The following is a 16,516-nucleotide window of genomic DNA, read 5'->3' on the forward strand; positions in this document are numbered from 1 at the left end:
GGAGGAGAGAGGGAAAATTTGGTCTGGATATTTTCTAGAATCACAGGAAATAAATATAAATGAAAACATTGATGTATGTACTTAGAAGGGTTATTGAGGATTTGATCTCCAGATGACTTTCTTGCTTTCTGTTATAATAGCAAGAGAAAGTTTGAAATAGCAAGACATTTGCATAAAATTCAGGAATATTTTTGAAAGGTTATAAAATTTATTAATAGAAAAACTTATAAATTTAATTATAAATGTGTTCATGCACATTTACACTATGAAAATCAGCTTTTTGCCCAGTTTATAGTTATTACACCCTTTCTGGCCATCATTAACTCTATCTTTAATGTATTAATTCAAAAATAGACATAGAAAACAGCATAAAAAAACTTTTTTTTTCTCTCAAGGCCCTGGTATTTTTCACAGTAACCACCCTATCCCTTTCCCAGTAAAATTCCTCACCCTGATTCCTATCCATACTTTGACTTTTTATTCTCTAACTGGTCCTGCAAGCTGCTTGTCTTTGGTAATTATTCCCAATGCCATCAATGATAACAGAAGCTTATCTTAGTGCTTGTTTTCACATTCAAATAATTTCTTTGAACTTTAACTTTAGAACCCTATACCTCTTGTTCCTCCAATTTTGCCTATCTTTACCAAAGTTATTATAGACAAAGCATAATTATTTTCCCTTGTCATGTAACCAGTTTCCTCTTAGTACTTCTTTTCTCTCTATTCTTGAGATAGCAGCCAGAAAAATATATTAAACAAATTAAAACCTTTCCCAGTTTGTAATATTTCCACAGTTTTATAAAAGTAAAATGTAGAAACATGAAAATAGTCTCAATTTCATATCACAGCCTTTACTACCTTTATGATCTACTTTGTATTACATGCTGACGTCTCTTTACAGAAAATGTTTTATTTTCATTGTCCTACATTTGTTTCTGCAAGCATTTAGATGAGTTCTACCCAAGATCTGTAACTCAACATTAACATAACCTATTCCTCAGAGAAAAAGTAGATATAATGGAATTTCCCCATTTCCTCTCCATTAGACATACATGATACCATAGATAAATAAACGTTACACTGGTAAAGGCAGAATAATAAAAAGTAAACAAATTCATGGCTGTACAAATATTGTAGCTATCCAGAGTATTCCAAAACATTATACCCATAGTAACTTTGTTTTCCATAGAAATTTAAGACAATAATATCAGGTATAAGAGTTAAAAACATCACCGAGATGCTGTCATCGGAATCTCTGACCAAATGCCAGCATTACCATATAATAAAAGAACTTTCACCTTCATTTACTAACCCTTTCTTTTTTCATGGATAACAAGTAGGATTTCACGGTAGGATTTCTAAACCTACAAAAATCTATACCACCTTATATAATCAAAGATTTTTACAAGGCTGTGTGGTAACATTCATATAGTTCTTCTTCTGTTGTCCTGTATATCTGTTGTAAAATGTTCGATATTTATTTATAATGGCATCTGTCCTATTGCATAACTGTTTTTAAAAGAATGGTTAAAAAGGGTTGAGTTTCACTGGAGAACAGAAAAAAAAAGAAAGAAAGAAAAGAAAATTGCAGTAATACCTTTTGAAAATCATAATTCTAAAATCATCCTCTCATAGTTTTTTTCTTGATTAGAAAAGTGTTTTTAATATTAATTTTGTATTGAGAATCTACACTTAACCCTCTCCCTTTTTGTTTCCACTATCATCTTCATGTTATATCCTATACCAGTATTCTTATATTTTTTGTTGTGAGCCTAGCCTTTAACGGCTGAGCCATCTCTCTAGCCCCTATACCAGTATTCTTGTTCAGTGTTCTTTTTTATATTTCTAGTCCCCTAAATTCATATTCCAACTGAGTCCTCTACATTTAGCTATTCTGAGCAGAATAACCTAGTCAGAAGGGATTGGAGCTTCTGACTTGACAGATGTGATGGATGTTATTAAAGACTTGTGCTTCAGCGAACTGTCTGTCTCTTCCATCTACTGCCTCATATATGAAAGGAGTTTATCCACTTGGATTTTACACTCCATTTTTATGAAAGGAGACAACAACAACAAGATGACTGTCAGTACCTCACCTGCTAGTGTCTTGATCTTGAACCCCAGAAGTATGATAAAATTCTGCTGATCATAAACACTTCATGTAAGATACTTTATTCTCCCTGCAAACAATGAGTTGAGATACTCATTTATTTCAACTATTCGACCTGAAGGCCTTCTGCTGTGCCAGCAATAATTCCAAAATTTAACTGCTCTATTTTATCTTTTATGTTGTTTTCAAGTAGCCTTTGTAAAGGAGGGCTATCTCACTGGCACCTAATAATATTTACTAACCTCCCTGAGTATGCCAATCTTATCCCATCAGCACCATTTATTATAGGCCAAGCTTTCTCACTGTTGCCATTTTCTGATATTCCCTGAAATTCCACAACTAAGAAAATAGCTTTCTAGATACAATATATCTGCCACATATCTGTGTCAAATAGACAAATCAATATTTTCCTTAGTGGAGGTCACTATAAGGAACTAAAATCTGAAGATGTTAACCAAGCAAAAAGCAAGAATCTTTATTACCTACAGAAAAAGTAAATCAGAATACATTGACCAGAGAAGCAAATAGAAATAAATTACTAAGACGCATGGCATGTAGTAATCAGGTTTATGCCTCATGACATTAATTGAATCTATTCTATCAAAATTATTTGACAAAGAAACTTGAGAATAGTATAAATTTACACAGGTTATGCTGAACCAATGGTATCACAGTTGTTCAGTTAGAATGTCAGATCTGCTGCTACTATCATAATTCTAACAGATACTTGAGTATTTTCCCCATGTCAATAATCAATGATCCAATTGTCTAAATATAGACCAGTTGCAGGTCAATTTAAATCAAACTCTTAACTACCCAGGGTTGACTTTATACTCCAGTGTCAAGAGCTCAGACACTAGAAAAAAATCTATCTTCAAATTTTCTTCTTAAGAGCAGGATAAAATATATATATTGCATTGCCTTCTTTGCAATATAGAGGACCTGAACAACAACTCTGCCTCAGATTTTGTAATTTGTTAGAATGGCTTCTAGGAGTGAAAATACAATTATCTTCCTTCTGATTCTTTTTTTTTTTTAATTAGATATTTTCCTTATTTACATTTCAAATATCATCTGCACTACTGGTTTTCCTTCCAAAACACCCTGTTTCCTCCCCACTCAGCCTGCTCACCAACCCACCCTCTCCAACTTCTTGGCCATGGCATTTACCTTCATTGGGGCATGGATCCATCACAGGACCAAGGGCCTCTCCTCCCACTGATGAACAAGGTCATCCTCTGCTGCATATGTGGCTGGAGCCATGGGTCCCTCCATGTGTACTCTTTGGTTTGTGGTTTAGTCCCTGGGAGTTCTGGGGTACTGGTTGGTTCATATTTTTGTTCCTCCTATAGGTATGTAAACACTTTCAGCTCCTTGGGGCCTTTCTCTAGTTTCTCCATTGAGGAGCCTGTACCCAGTCGAATTGTTGGCTGAGAGTTCCACTTCTGTATTTGTCAAGCACTGATAGAGCCCCTCATGAGACAGCTTTATCAGGCTCCTGTCAGCAAGCAGTTGATGGCATCCACAATAGTGTCTGGGTTTGGTAACTGTATATGGAATGGATCCCCAAGTGGAGCAGTCTTTCTGCCATTAGTTTGAAGGAAGGTATTGCCCTAATCAATTCCATTTTATTTCTCTGTCTCTGTTTTGACTTTTACAGTGTTTTTCCTCCTAAATCATGCTCTGCTTATCTTGGATTGCAAAGTCTAACAAAAATACAAGTTTATGATAGCAGACTAAAAATCATCTACAAGCAACTGCAAGTCTTATGACCTTATAATGTGATCATCCAGAATGGAAGGCATTATCTCATGACAAGAACCAAGGCTGCACTTCAGAGCAGAAACTACCGTCTCAAAGGAAACAGATGGATCCCCACAAATGATGGCAATAGTAACAACTCAAGAACTTCCTCTCACAACTAGAACTAAGACAATAAGCAGTCAGTCCCACTGGTCTTGTGAACATCTGCCAGTGATCCATGCCACAGCCAATCTCTTTGTTTCCCTTTCCTATAAACATCTCAAAGTTCCTATCATTCCCTGGAAAATTAACTTCTATGAGCACTTAATTTTTGTTTTGATTTGTTATTTTTTTTTGAGACAGAGTTTCTCTGTATAGCTCTGGCTATCTTTGAAATAACTCTGTAGACCAGGCTGACCTCAAACTCAGAGATGCCTGCCTCTGCCTCTCAAATGCTGAGATTAAAGTCATGCACCAACTGCCCTGCCAAATTTTTTATTTACATTTTCCAACATAGCCACATCGACGACATTTCTTTTTACAGCCCTTACCCTTTACTCATTTCTCTTCACATTTACACAGGGGATTGAATCTTGTCAAATGGGATTCACAGAGCTTGGATTGTGCCTTAAAATTCTGTTAACATTTTTATTACCAAAGGCACTGATGAATAGCCACTTTAAGAAGTACATTTAACTCCAGAAGCAATCAGAATACTGTAGCTCCTGTCTTTGTGGAATAAAGACATCTTACCCTCTTTGAATGCAATTATCAATCAATTATGAGGAGGAGTTCATGCACAATAACAATTTAAGAATAGTTATATTCAATAAACAGACAAGATTGATTACATTATTATCTATTAGTGATTGTCTTTAGTCTCAAGAAACTTTCTTTTCTTCAAAGGCTGGAGTAGGTCTGGTAAGTATTTGGTACCCAGCACCTAGTAGTGTGTAACTGCAAACTTATTCATCCCCCACTTCCCAAAATAATGATGGCGATATTTATTATTTAATGAATAAATGCCTAGGCCACAAGCTTTGGCTCATTTTCTGACTAGATCATAACTTAAACTTTTTATGTTATTCTATGAGGGCCATATTGCTGGTTACCTCTTCTCATTTTCATGTGTCTTTTTCCTCAGACTATGGGATAAATCTATTCCCATGCCTACCTCTATTCCAGAGTTATTTTTTCCGTCCCAGAATGGTCACCTCCTATTTCCTGCCTCATCGAATAAACTATTAGCTTTTTATTGACAAGTGATGCTTTCATATAGTACACAATATATTCTAATATTTCCCCATTTTAGTCCAATAAAAGGCTCTTTGTTTTATAATAATAAACCTAAAAATAATAATTATGAAAACCATCAGTTAAGATTGCATTCATAATATTCAGTCTAAATACACCTAGCAACATTGGAAAGAATACTCCACTATCTATCCTATTTTGGTGCATTCAGAGTTCTGTACCTAAACTGCTTTCTATCATAACATGCATTATAAATCTAAATACATTCCTTTAGACTTTGAAACATATTCCTAAATCCTAAACAGTGTAAGTTTAATTGTGATACTATAACTATCTAGTTATTGTTCCCATCAGGAATAGAAAAAAAATACTACCTGAATATGCAGAAAAATAAGAGCAAGCAAGTTCTAAACTATAGAAAATATAGAGAAAGTGGGATTCCTGGACAGTCAACCAAATTTGTTAGAGTCATTGAAGCATTATCTTCAGCCTTCTAGGCCTGAATATCTGACAGACTTTTCTTTTAAGCAAGAATTGTGAAGGACTACTTGTTCTGTCTCAGCAAAGCTCAATAATAGATTTTTCTGCATCTTGTTTGTCTAGATTAGACGGTATTCTGTCTGTAGTTGAGACAAGGTTAGGTCTTTGGCTGGTGGCTGCTTTCCCACATTTGAAGCAAACTCCATAAGAAGGTTCTTGAATGATCATGATCTTCGACTTATTATGGGAGAAGTAAAATTGTCTCATGTCATGAAAAAAAAACCTTATGTAAATAAAAATATCTTTAAATGTCATATTCTGTAGATCTCTATGGTTTTTGAAGACCATCTATCTATTTATTGTACACCCATGCTTGTATCCAGCTATTCACTATCTGTTCAACTTTGAAAACATCTACAAGAAAGTAAATAAAGCTTATTTCTATAATTAACTAAACTGGTGCCTAACAAGACTATAAGTTTGATTGAGTGGTTACTAAATTACATATTTATCTTAATCAATTTTCAAAGGAACTTTCATGTAATAGAACTTCACATCACATTTTTAATGAATTCAACAGGTAAAACACCTCAAATAAGAGTTAAATTAAAAATACAGTATGTTATAGCAGATACTAATTTAAAATTTGTATAAACATACAGCTATTCATACCAATGTAAAGATATTTGGCTTGTTGCTGTTATTTCCTTTAAAAGCAGATTCAGTTATCTATCCTTTTATCCTATCATTCTTATAACTCCTTTTTCTCTTTTCTTCTCCTCCCTCTTCCCCTAAAATTGTATGCAAGAGAGAGAAGGATAGAGGAAAGAAATAGGAAGAGAGAAAGAAATCAATGAATCTAGCCTCTTTTAGTTTATTTCCTCCCAGACAACTGAAAACTTAAAACCAACCCATGTAAAACAACAAACATCCATTATTTACTGAATGACCAAAAAACAGTCAACTCATTTGGAGGGGAAAGGGTGTCATTTTCATAGATTTTCTGCTTGCTGTTTGGAAGCAATAGTCCTTTGGACCCTAAGAAAACTGGGATATTGCCCAAGTTCTTGGACAGTTGGCTGTATCATTTCTTATCTTGTGTGATGGAAAAGTGGAGGGCTTAACTGAAGTCCTGGCTTAAACAGACGGTAAAACTGGACCATCTGAGTTACCCATACTGAAACGGTGTAGGATTAAGATCTTTGAGGGAACAGTATTTGATGGAGTCTATAAGGTAGGATTAACTGGGTCATTTGTCATGTTTTCTTTGATCTCTGGTCCTTTTACTCTGAAAATATATAAACTGCCAAAGGTAAGTTGCTGCATCACCATACTTATAAAATTCTGTGGTGTGCATAACGCAGCTAAAGAAATTTCTTTGTTCTATATTTGAGCAGGAGAAAGAGATTTATTAATATATAAATCAGTTTGGGCTATTTAACCAAAAAGTAATATAAATTTCCACCCATGCCATATGAATGCAAGGCATATAATAGTAAATCCTGAGGTTTTCATAGTCAAAAAGATATATTAGCTACACAGACAGGTTTTCATGTCTCAGACAGTCTCAGAGATGTTGCTATGTAGAGGAATTATCATTCATGTTACCTGTTTTGTTGTTGTTCTCTGTTTCCTTTACATTTCTGTAGTCAAGATGTTCAGGAGATTATCCCTAATCTAATCTTTATTAATTTTAGTGGAATTCATAGATTTTCTACTCCCAATGAAACAAAGAGAAAAATCTGTCCCCTAGTGCAACTTATTTCCTTCTTTCAATTCAGAAGTTATCACAACATATACATGCTTAGCTATTTCAGAAGTCACTTCTAAAATACAATATGGATGTATCTGGAGGATATCATCCTTAGTGAAGTAGCCCAATCACAAAAGAAGTCATTAGATGTGCACTCACTGATAAGTGGATATTAGCCCAAAAACATAGAACACCCAAGATACAATTTGCAAAACACAAGAAAATCAAGAAGAGGGAAGACCAATAGGTGGATACTTCATTCCTCCTTAGAATAGGGAACAGAATACCCATGAAAGGAGTTATAGAAACAAAGTTTGGAGCTAAGACAAAAGAAAGAACTATCCAAAGACTACCCCACCCAGGAATCCATCCCATAATCAGCCACCAAACCCAGACACTATTGCATATGCCAGAAAGATTTTGCTGAAGGGAACCTCGTATGAGGTTATGCCAGTGCCTGGAAAATATAGAAGTGGATGCTCACAGCCATCTATAAAATGGAACACAGGGCCCCCAATGAAGAAGCTAGAGAAAGTACCCAAGGAGCTGAAGGGGTCTGCAACCCTATAGGTAGAACAACAATATGAACTAAGAAGTACCCCCAGAGCTTGTATCTCTAGCTACATATGTAGCAGAAGATGGCCTAGTCAGCCATCACTGGGAAGAGAAGCCCCTTGGTATTGCAAACTTTATATGCCCCAGTACAGGGCAATGCCAGGGCCAAGAAGTGGGAGTGGGTGGAGATAGGGCAGGGGGAGGATATAGGGAACTTTCAGGATAGCATTTGAAATGAATATAAAGAAAATATCTAATAAAAATATAAATAAAAATATTAAAGTCAATGAAACATTATTCAATTTATTTTTGGGAGATCCCATATCCTCTTTTCTATGAGCATTTCCTTTACTGTGTACTTAGATAAGTTTTACAATTTTTTGATCTGTAAGATTGTAAGATATATCAGTAACATGTTTTATGCCATAATGTCTAAATCATTGTTCTATTCTAGTGGATACATATATCAAAGCATCATCAAATTTATTCTGTAAAAGAAACTCCATGATAGCCATCATCTCTATTAAATGTGCAATCTCAAATCATTCTTTCAGAATTTAAGGCAGAAGCCCTTGGAAATCTGAACATGCATCAAATAGATGGTTTATTAAAATGTGTTCAAATTTTAAATTTTAAAGCTGTATAAAATGAAATGTATAAATGCATTATATTGCTCTAAGGTGGCTTATTTAAATAGAATCTATACTTTTAACTCAGTATAATGTATTTATGTGGGTTGCCATTCTATTTTCTCAAGCCTTTGTGTATTTTTCACATCAGAAACTCCTACTTTTTGCTGGTATTCTAAGTTTCAGATTGGTTTCTTCTGAAGATACTTTATTCTGATTTAAAGATTCCTCTAACCTCTTTTCTATTGCTTCAATTTTAGTATTTGATTTCTCAGCCTTCTCTTTCTTTTAATCTGTTTTATTTTGATATATCTTCAAGAGAAAGTAATAAATTGCCCCATTACTGAAATATAATTATTTTTATGTTAACAGTCAATCCAAATTACATGGTGTCCAGCTGAGTTCAGTCATTGTATTCTCCATTATTTTAACATAGAAAATATTTTTCTTTTTAACTATCTCCTTCCTTCAGAGACTTTATTATTTTCAAATTATTTTTTTCTGATTGTTTATATCCACTTTCTTTTCTTTCTTTAGTACCTAAGTACATTTTAAAGCATATTGCTAGTTCAGAAGTTTTAAATCAGCCTAGGTCTGTCTTCTGTTGCCAGCAGTCTTTTTTGCCCACATTCGATTAAGCCTTAAAGAGAAAAACCTCCTGCCATAACTAACTGGACAAAATATGCCAAGTTGAACTTGTCTTTTAAGCAAAATATTGGACACTCTTTATATCCCAATCACTAGGAAAAATTCAAATACTGTAGAAGAACTTATGTCTGAAACCAAGGACAAATACCACATCAACTTCTCTCCCCTAAAAATAAAAAGAATTTTAAGAAATATGTGCCTAGAATTGAGGACAAAGTCTGAACACATTATGTTTTATTCTATCATAGAATATGTGAATTTTATGTTTAAATTTAGAGCACTCACTAATAGATTCTTTAATAAGGAAGCACACTAATATATTAATAAGAAAATCCCATCACTATTTCCAATAATATAGACATTTATAGAATAATTACAAAAATATTTTTCAACTATAGTAATAGATTTAAAGTCCCAAAGTAATAACGATGATAGATATTTCATTAAATGATTAAATTTCTATTGTGTAAAATAATTTTTAAAAAGTCAATGAACTACTGAATTAAAAATATATCAAATAATTTTAAATACTTGTATCATTTAATGCTGAGATTAAATATTTAATATAGGTATTGCCACAACTATTTCACATAGAAAATAATGAAATTTTTAAAGTATAAATAATTTTCTCTGGAAATGGTTCTACTGAAAAAGTAAACATAGATTCAAGACTAGAATCAGTATTCATACTTTTAAAATGTAGATGAGAAATATTTGTAATAGTTTGAATAATAATAGTCCCTAGTGGCACATATATTTAAGTTTATAGCCCTCAAGAGTGATCCTAGATAATGAACTAACTTTTTGAAATTCTAAGGAAACCCCAACTAAATGATTTCTTTTATAAGAGTTGTTGTAGGCATAATGTCTCTTAACTAGTATATAAGATTCTGGAATGAGTGAGAGTACTCCATTCACTGATCATTAGATTCAGTTCACATTATATATGAAGAGGATAGTTCTTCGTTCCTATTTCAAAAATGAATCAATACATGGCTTTCAACTGCTCTAAAACAATCTACACACATGCCACACATATTATAGCTCATACTTAAATTATATAAATTATATAATGATGGATCATAAATCCTAATGTCTTTTTTTCTCCTTTCACAGAAAATAGATTCTATTTTCACATTATATATCTTGATTATAATTTCCCTTTCCTCCACTCTTCCCAGTTTTTTCCTGTATCTCTTATCTGGATCTACTCCTTTTCTGTCTGTCCTCAGAAAACTATAGACAACTAAGGGATAATGATCAATATAATAAGGAAAAAAACCAAAAAATTATTACATCAGAGTAGGAAATGACAAACAGAAGGAAAAAGTGTAAAAAAGAAGGCTCAAGAATAAAAAACCCACTTATCATACTATCAAGAATCCCATAAAAACTTTAGTCTGAAAGCCATATGCTGAGACCTGGAGCAGACAAGTGCAGGCGCTGTGAGGCAGGTCCATGCAGCTTCAGTCTCTGTTTTCTTTGGTGTGCTCCATCCCTTTTGACTCATATAATCTTACATTGATGGAGTTGTCTGGGCTTTGAGGGGAGGAATTTGATTGAGAAATCCCATTTAAGGCTGAGTGTTCCAAGGGTTCTCATTTTTTTTTAAAGATTTATTTATTTATTATATGTAAGTACACTGTAGCTGTCTTCAGACACTCCAGAAGAGGACGCCAGATCTCGTTACAGATGGTTGTGAGCCACCATGTGGTTGCTGGGATTTGAACTCTGGACCTTTGGAAGAGCAGTCGGGTGCTCTTACCCACTGAGCCATCTCACCAGCCCGGGGTTCTCATTCTTATGCATAATGTCTAGCTATGGATCTCTGTATTTGTTTGTGCGAGGAAGAAGCTTCTCTGATGATGGCCCAATAAGTCACTGATCTATGATTATAGAAGAATGACACTGGGAGTCTTTTTATCACTATATTGTTCATTTATTTGTTTGTCTGTGTTTAGACCTTTAGTATTTGGTTTTACTATGAATTTTGTTTGTCTTTCTTAACGAGATCTATCTGTGTCTCTAACCTCTTACTCTATGACTAACCTCTGCTGTCCTAAGGAATGTACCTTGGTTAGGATTGACTGAACAGCTAATATTCAAATATAAATAAAGGCATATCATATTAATCTTTCTTTGTTGATGGTATCTCACTCTAGGTGATTTTTTTCTTATTCTACTCATTGACTTGCAAATTTCCTGATGTTACATATTTTGCTAATGACTGAGTAATACTTCATGTGTAGATGTACCCATTTTTCTTTATCAATTCCTTTGTTGAGAGTTGTCTAGATTTTTTTCCCAGTTTCTGGCTAATTCTGAGTAGAACAAGAATGAATATTGTTGAACACTTTTTCTTATGGTAGGATGAGGCATAATTTAAGTATATGCCAGGAGTGGTATATAAATCCTGAGGTAGATTAATTCCCATCTTCCTAAGAACTCACCACACTGATTTCCATAGTAGCTGTTGAAGTTTCATTCCCATGAGCAGTGTATGTCTGTTCAAAAAACCAGCAAGCCAGCACAAACTTTCATTTGTGTTATTGATGTTAGTCATTCTGGTTAGTATAACTTGAAATAACTTGAAATCAAAATACTTTTGATTTTCATTTATCTGATAGCTAAGGAAATCATACATTTCTTTCAGTGTATCTCATTTATTGTAGTTTCTCTCTCTTTCTTTCTTTCTGTCTCTCTCTCTTTCTCTCTCTCTTCTTTCTTTCTTTCTTTCTTTCTTTCTTTCTTTCTTTCTTTCTTTCTTTTTCCTTTTTGAGAATTCTGTTCAGAACTTGACCCCATTTTTAATTAAGTTATTTGCTGCTTGATGTCTAGAATTATGAGTTTTTAAAATATATTTTGAATATTAGACATCAATTTGGCTTGTAGTTGGTACTTTGTTCAAACGATGGTGCCCTTTGACATGTAGATGTCCTTCTGTTTATCAGTTATTGATTTTAAGTGCTAATGGTGCTCTGTTCAGAATGTATTTTCCCATGCCAATGAGTTCAGGGTTATTTCCCACTCACCATTCTATCAGGTTCACTGTTTCTGATTTTACATTGATATCTTTGATTCATTTATATTTGCATTTTCTGAAGGATGATATGTATGGATCTATTCCTTTATACCCTTATGATCATAATCTAAACTCTGAAAATCCAAGCAAGCCCAAATTGTATCTTTTCTTTTTAGGCATTTTCGTGGTTATGATATTTTTTTTCATAGCAATAGAACAATGACTAAGACACAAAATAATACTATAAGCTACATGCATAATATCTCACCAACATAATTGCCCAAATGTGAAATAAACAAGGAAAATACTAATGAAAATGCAAATTTTTACAAAGAAAAATCCATTATGAGGCTTTAGCCCAATTCAAAAATCTATAGGGAACTGAAGAAAGTTGGAACATGGAGAGGTCACATTCTCTAGAGAAAAGCACAACAGATGGTCATCTACTATTGAATTGTCAGCCCTCAAAATAAACATGCAGGTAGCATTATACAGACTAAATGGAATAAATATATTTAGGAATATATATTTACATTCATATGTAATAGCAATTAGTGAAAAAGCCTAAATTTGAAGGAAATTGGAAAAAGGTATAGAGGAGAGCTTTAAGGAAGGACATGAAGGAATAAATGCTGTGATTAAATCATTTAAAAATTGGGTTTTGTTAATAACTCAGAAATTAACAAAAAGAAAAAAGAATTTAACTTGGGAAAAAATTAAAGAAATAAAATTTAACAGGCTGAGACTTGACACATATCATATATATATATATATATATATATGCCAAGTTGAACTTGTTTTTTAAGCAAAATATTGGACAATATGTATATATTGTTAACCAGAATGAGTGGAGAAGAAAGATTTCAAGATGTCTTCCAGGCTAGAGTGGTGTCTAAGCAAGTAAATATTTTGATATTTATTGAAATGTATTAACTATGATAGCATAGTTTCATGTGAATTTTATTACTTCACAAAAGCATAGCAGTAAGTGATGAAGAAATACAAAAAAAGTCACTGATGCATAGCATAAAACTTTTAGTTTTTATTTGACTTAGAGCTACAAAACCTCTCTACCCACTTCACTAAGTTCCCACCAGAAGGTCACTACCACAGCATCCCCATGCTTCAAACTCCCATGGTCTTTTGTCGTGCACATCAGGCAAATGCTTTGCCTCTGTACCTTTCTCTCTAGAACCCAGTTGAATCACTGTGTGAAGGAAAACACCACATAAACTTAGTTCAGAAACAATGTTAATTCAATCCCTGGGTGCAGCAACTAGAACCCTAATGTTGTAAGCCATATTAATCTAAATCCTCCAGTGGCAAATCCTGGCTGATCCACAACAGAAACTGGGAGACTTTAGCAACTACATCTTGTTGTCTCCTATCACCATCCAAAAAGCTACTCACTCTCTCCTGCTTCCTCTCTCCCTCTGTCCAACCTAGAAGTCCCACTTACTCGCCCAGTGATTTGTCCCTTTATTCATTCAGGGGAAGGTTCACAAGAAGTCACCTTAGTGGGTGACTCATTTCATCTTCCAGACAACCCCTCCTGGGAAAGCAGAATGAACATCAAAATACAGGCAGAAACAGTGCCATCTACAACACTTCCCCCTTTCTGTTCTAATAAAGAACAAAACTTTTCTCTCAAATATAAATTGAGTACAACTATTACCATTTTGTAATTTATAAAGTACAGGATAGATCAAACATGCAGTCCATCATATTTGTCAATAAACAATGTCATCTATCCTAATTTACAATACTTATAAGACCTGGCTGTTGATTGTATACCATCTGAAAACCATCCTCTCAAATCTGTTCTCTCTCAATGTAAATAGCCAGGGTTGGCTACGAGATTATAAGTAGTCTTTCAACCCGTTCAGGAATCCTGTAATGACTACATTATCTAGTTGTTGGCTAGTCCTTAATAATCCCCATTTTTCAAACATCTGTCAGATGAGCCTGGTCCAGAAGGCTGAAGACTGATGCTCCAACTTCCTGACTTAATGGAGCCATGGGGTTTTTGAAGCATGGGGCTGGCATGGTAGCAACCCTACAGTGGGAACTTAGTGAGCTTGGTGGAGAGAGATTTCAGGAGCTCAAGGCCAGAGAGTCTCTATGAGATAAGAACAGGCTGGCAATTGCCTGCCAGTGCATGTCTGGCCAAACCCACTGGGTCAGAGGGTAGCTGGGTGTAGCACAGGAACTTGCCATTCTTTTCTAATTTTCCTTCAACAAAGGCTACCTTCTGTAGCTAGGCAGTAACCCCAATGGGGTCATAGGGACACCAAACTATCCATGGAACTTTTAACCAAAAATTCATCCTATCTACAAAATCAGGGATGGGTGATAAATCAGAGATTGATGGTATGTCCAACTGATGGCCCAACTTGAGACTTATCCCATGGGCAAGCACCAATCCCTGCCATTATCAATGATACTCTGTTATATTTACACACAGGAGTGCAAGGCTGTCCTCTGAGAATCTCCACCAAGCACCTGACTCAGACTGATGCAGAGACCCACAGTCAAATAGTGGGTGGAGTTTGGGGACTTTTATGGAAGTCTAAGAGAAAGGATTATGGACTGGAGAGGATAGAACTTCACAGGGAGGCCAACATGGTGAACTAACCTGGGCCCTTGGGTTCTCAGAGACTGACCAACAACCAGAGAACATACTCAGCCTGGACCTAGTACTTCCTGCTCATATGTAGCAAATGTAGAGCAAGATTTTCATGTGATTAACAAACAACTGGAGTCGGGGGGCTACTCCAAAAGGTGTTGCCTATACACAGGATGTTATTCTAGCTGGGATGCCTTCTCTGGACTCTGAGGAGGAAGTGCCTAACCTCACAGAGACTAGATGTGCCAAGGAGAAGGGAATATGGGAATAGAGAAATGGGGGAAAGGATTGTAGGAGAAAGTGACAGGAAGGGGGCAGTGATCAGGATGTAAAGTGAATAAGTAAAAAAATGATATAAATAAATAAATAAATAAATAAAATTAAATAAATGGGATTCACAAGGCCTACATCTATCTGAGGAGCTACTCTTGATTGATAAGGAAGCTTTCTCATAGGAATAGTCCTTAGTAGTTTAACTACAATCCAGCAGATGGATTCACACCCATGTGTAGTTTATGAGCTCTAATTTTGTACTCTGGGCTTATAGTTCAAAACAAAAATAACTAAAAGGGACATAAAGTTTAAGTTTGGGAGGGGACAGGATATGGGGAGTATCTGGGAGATGTTGAGAAATGCAGAGTGGGGGAAGATATGAACAAAATACATTGTATAAATATATGTAAAATATCAAAAGTAATTTTACGTGGAAAAATGTGACTAAATTCGCATTTAAAATTTAGAATTAGTCAGAGCTGCATCCAGTCTGACTAAAGCAAGGAGAGTAACAAGAAGGAGTAAGCAGGGAGTAAACTGGGGTTCAGGCCTTACACTTACTGTGAGGACAGTTATGCCAAAGCTGTTTATTTTTCCCAATTACCACCACCCCTAAACGGCTTAAACACTGTATGCACTATTTATGGGTGTCAATGGGTTTTATTTATTATTTTGGTAAATGACATATTAATTATTGTTTCCTTTCATATGTCCCTTTCTCTTACCATCCTTCAAAGGGTCTCTAGCCTAGGCTAGCCCAACCATGACTCTGTACTTCTAATCTGCCTGTCTCCATCTCTACTATACTGAGATTAAAAGAATGTGCCACCACACTGTACTTATGGTGCTAGGCCTCATGAATTCTAGTATTTTACTCATTTAGCTATATGGATTCCAGTAATTTTTAAAATTTTATATTTCTATTTCGGACAAGATTTCACTATGAAGACCATGATGTCTTTGAACTTTCAGTGAGCCTCTTGCCCCAAATTCAGGCCTGAGTGTCTCATTTATAGGGATCCAACACCACGCTCAGCTTGAATTCCTTTTTTAGGGTTGTTTACTGCTTGTTTGTTGTGTATATTAGAAATATTATTCCTTGTTTTACTCTATTTATTTATTTTTATTTTGTCTATGATGGCACAACTAATAGGAAAAACTAAGAAAAAGGAAAGAAAAACACCAAAATCTTAGAAGGTGGGCTGAAGAAATGACTGAGCCATTAAAATCACTTGCTCCTATTCCAGTGGATCTTAGCTCACTTCCCAGCACTCAAGTTATTTCATAAAATTTTGCAGGCAAATGGGTGGATCTAGAAAATATCATACTGAGCGAGGTAACTCAGTCACAATAGGCTGCACATGGTATGTACTCAAAGATAAGTGGATAGTAGGCAAAGAGTGTAGAATATCGAAGATACAAC

The sequence above is a fragment of the Mus caroli genome, unplaced genomic scaffold (genome assembly GCF_978045245.1).
Source record: "Mus caroli unplaced genomic scaffold, Mus_caroli_1 scaffold_18, whole genome shotgun sequence".
Lineage (NCBI taxonomy): Eukaryota > Metazoa > Chordata > Mammalia > Rodentia > Muridae > Mus > Mus caroli.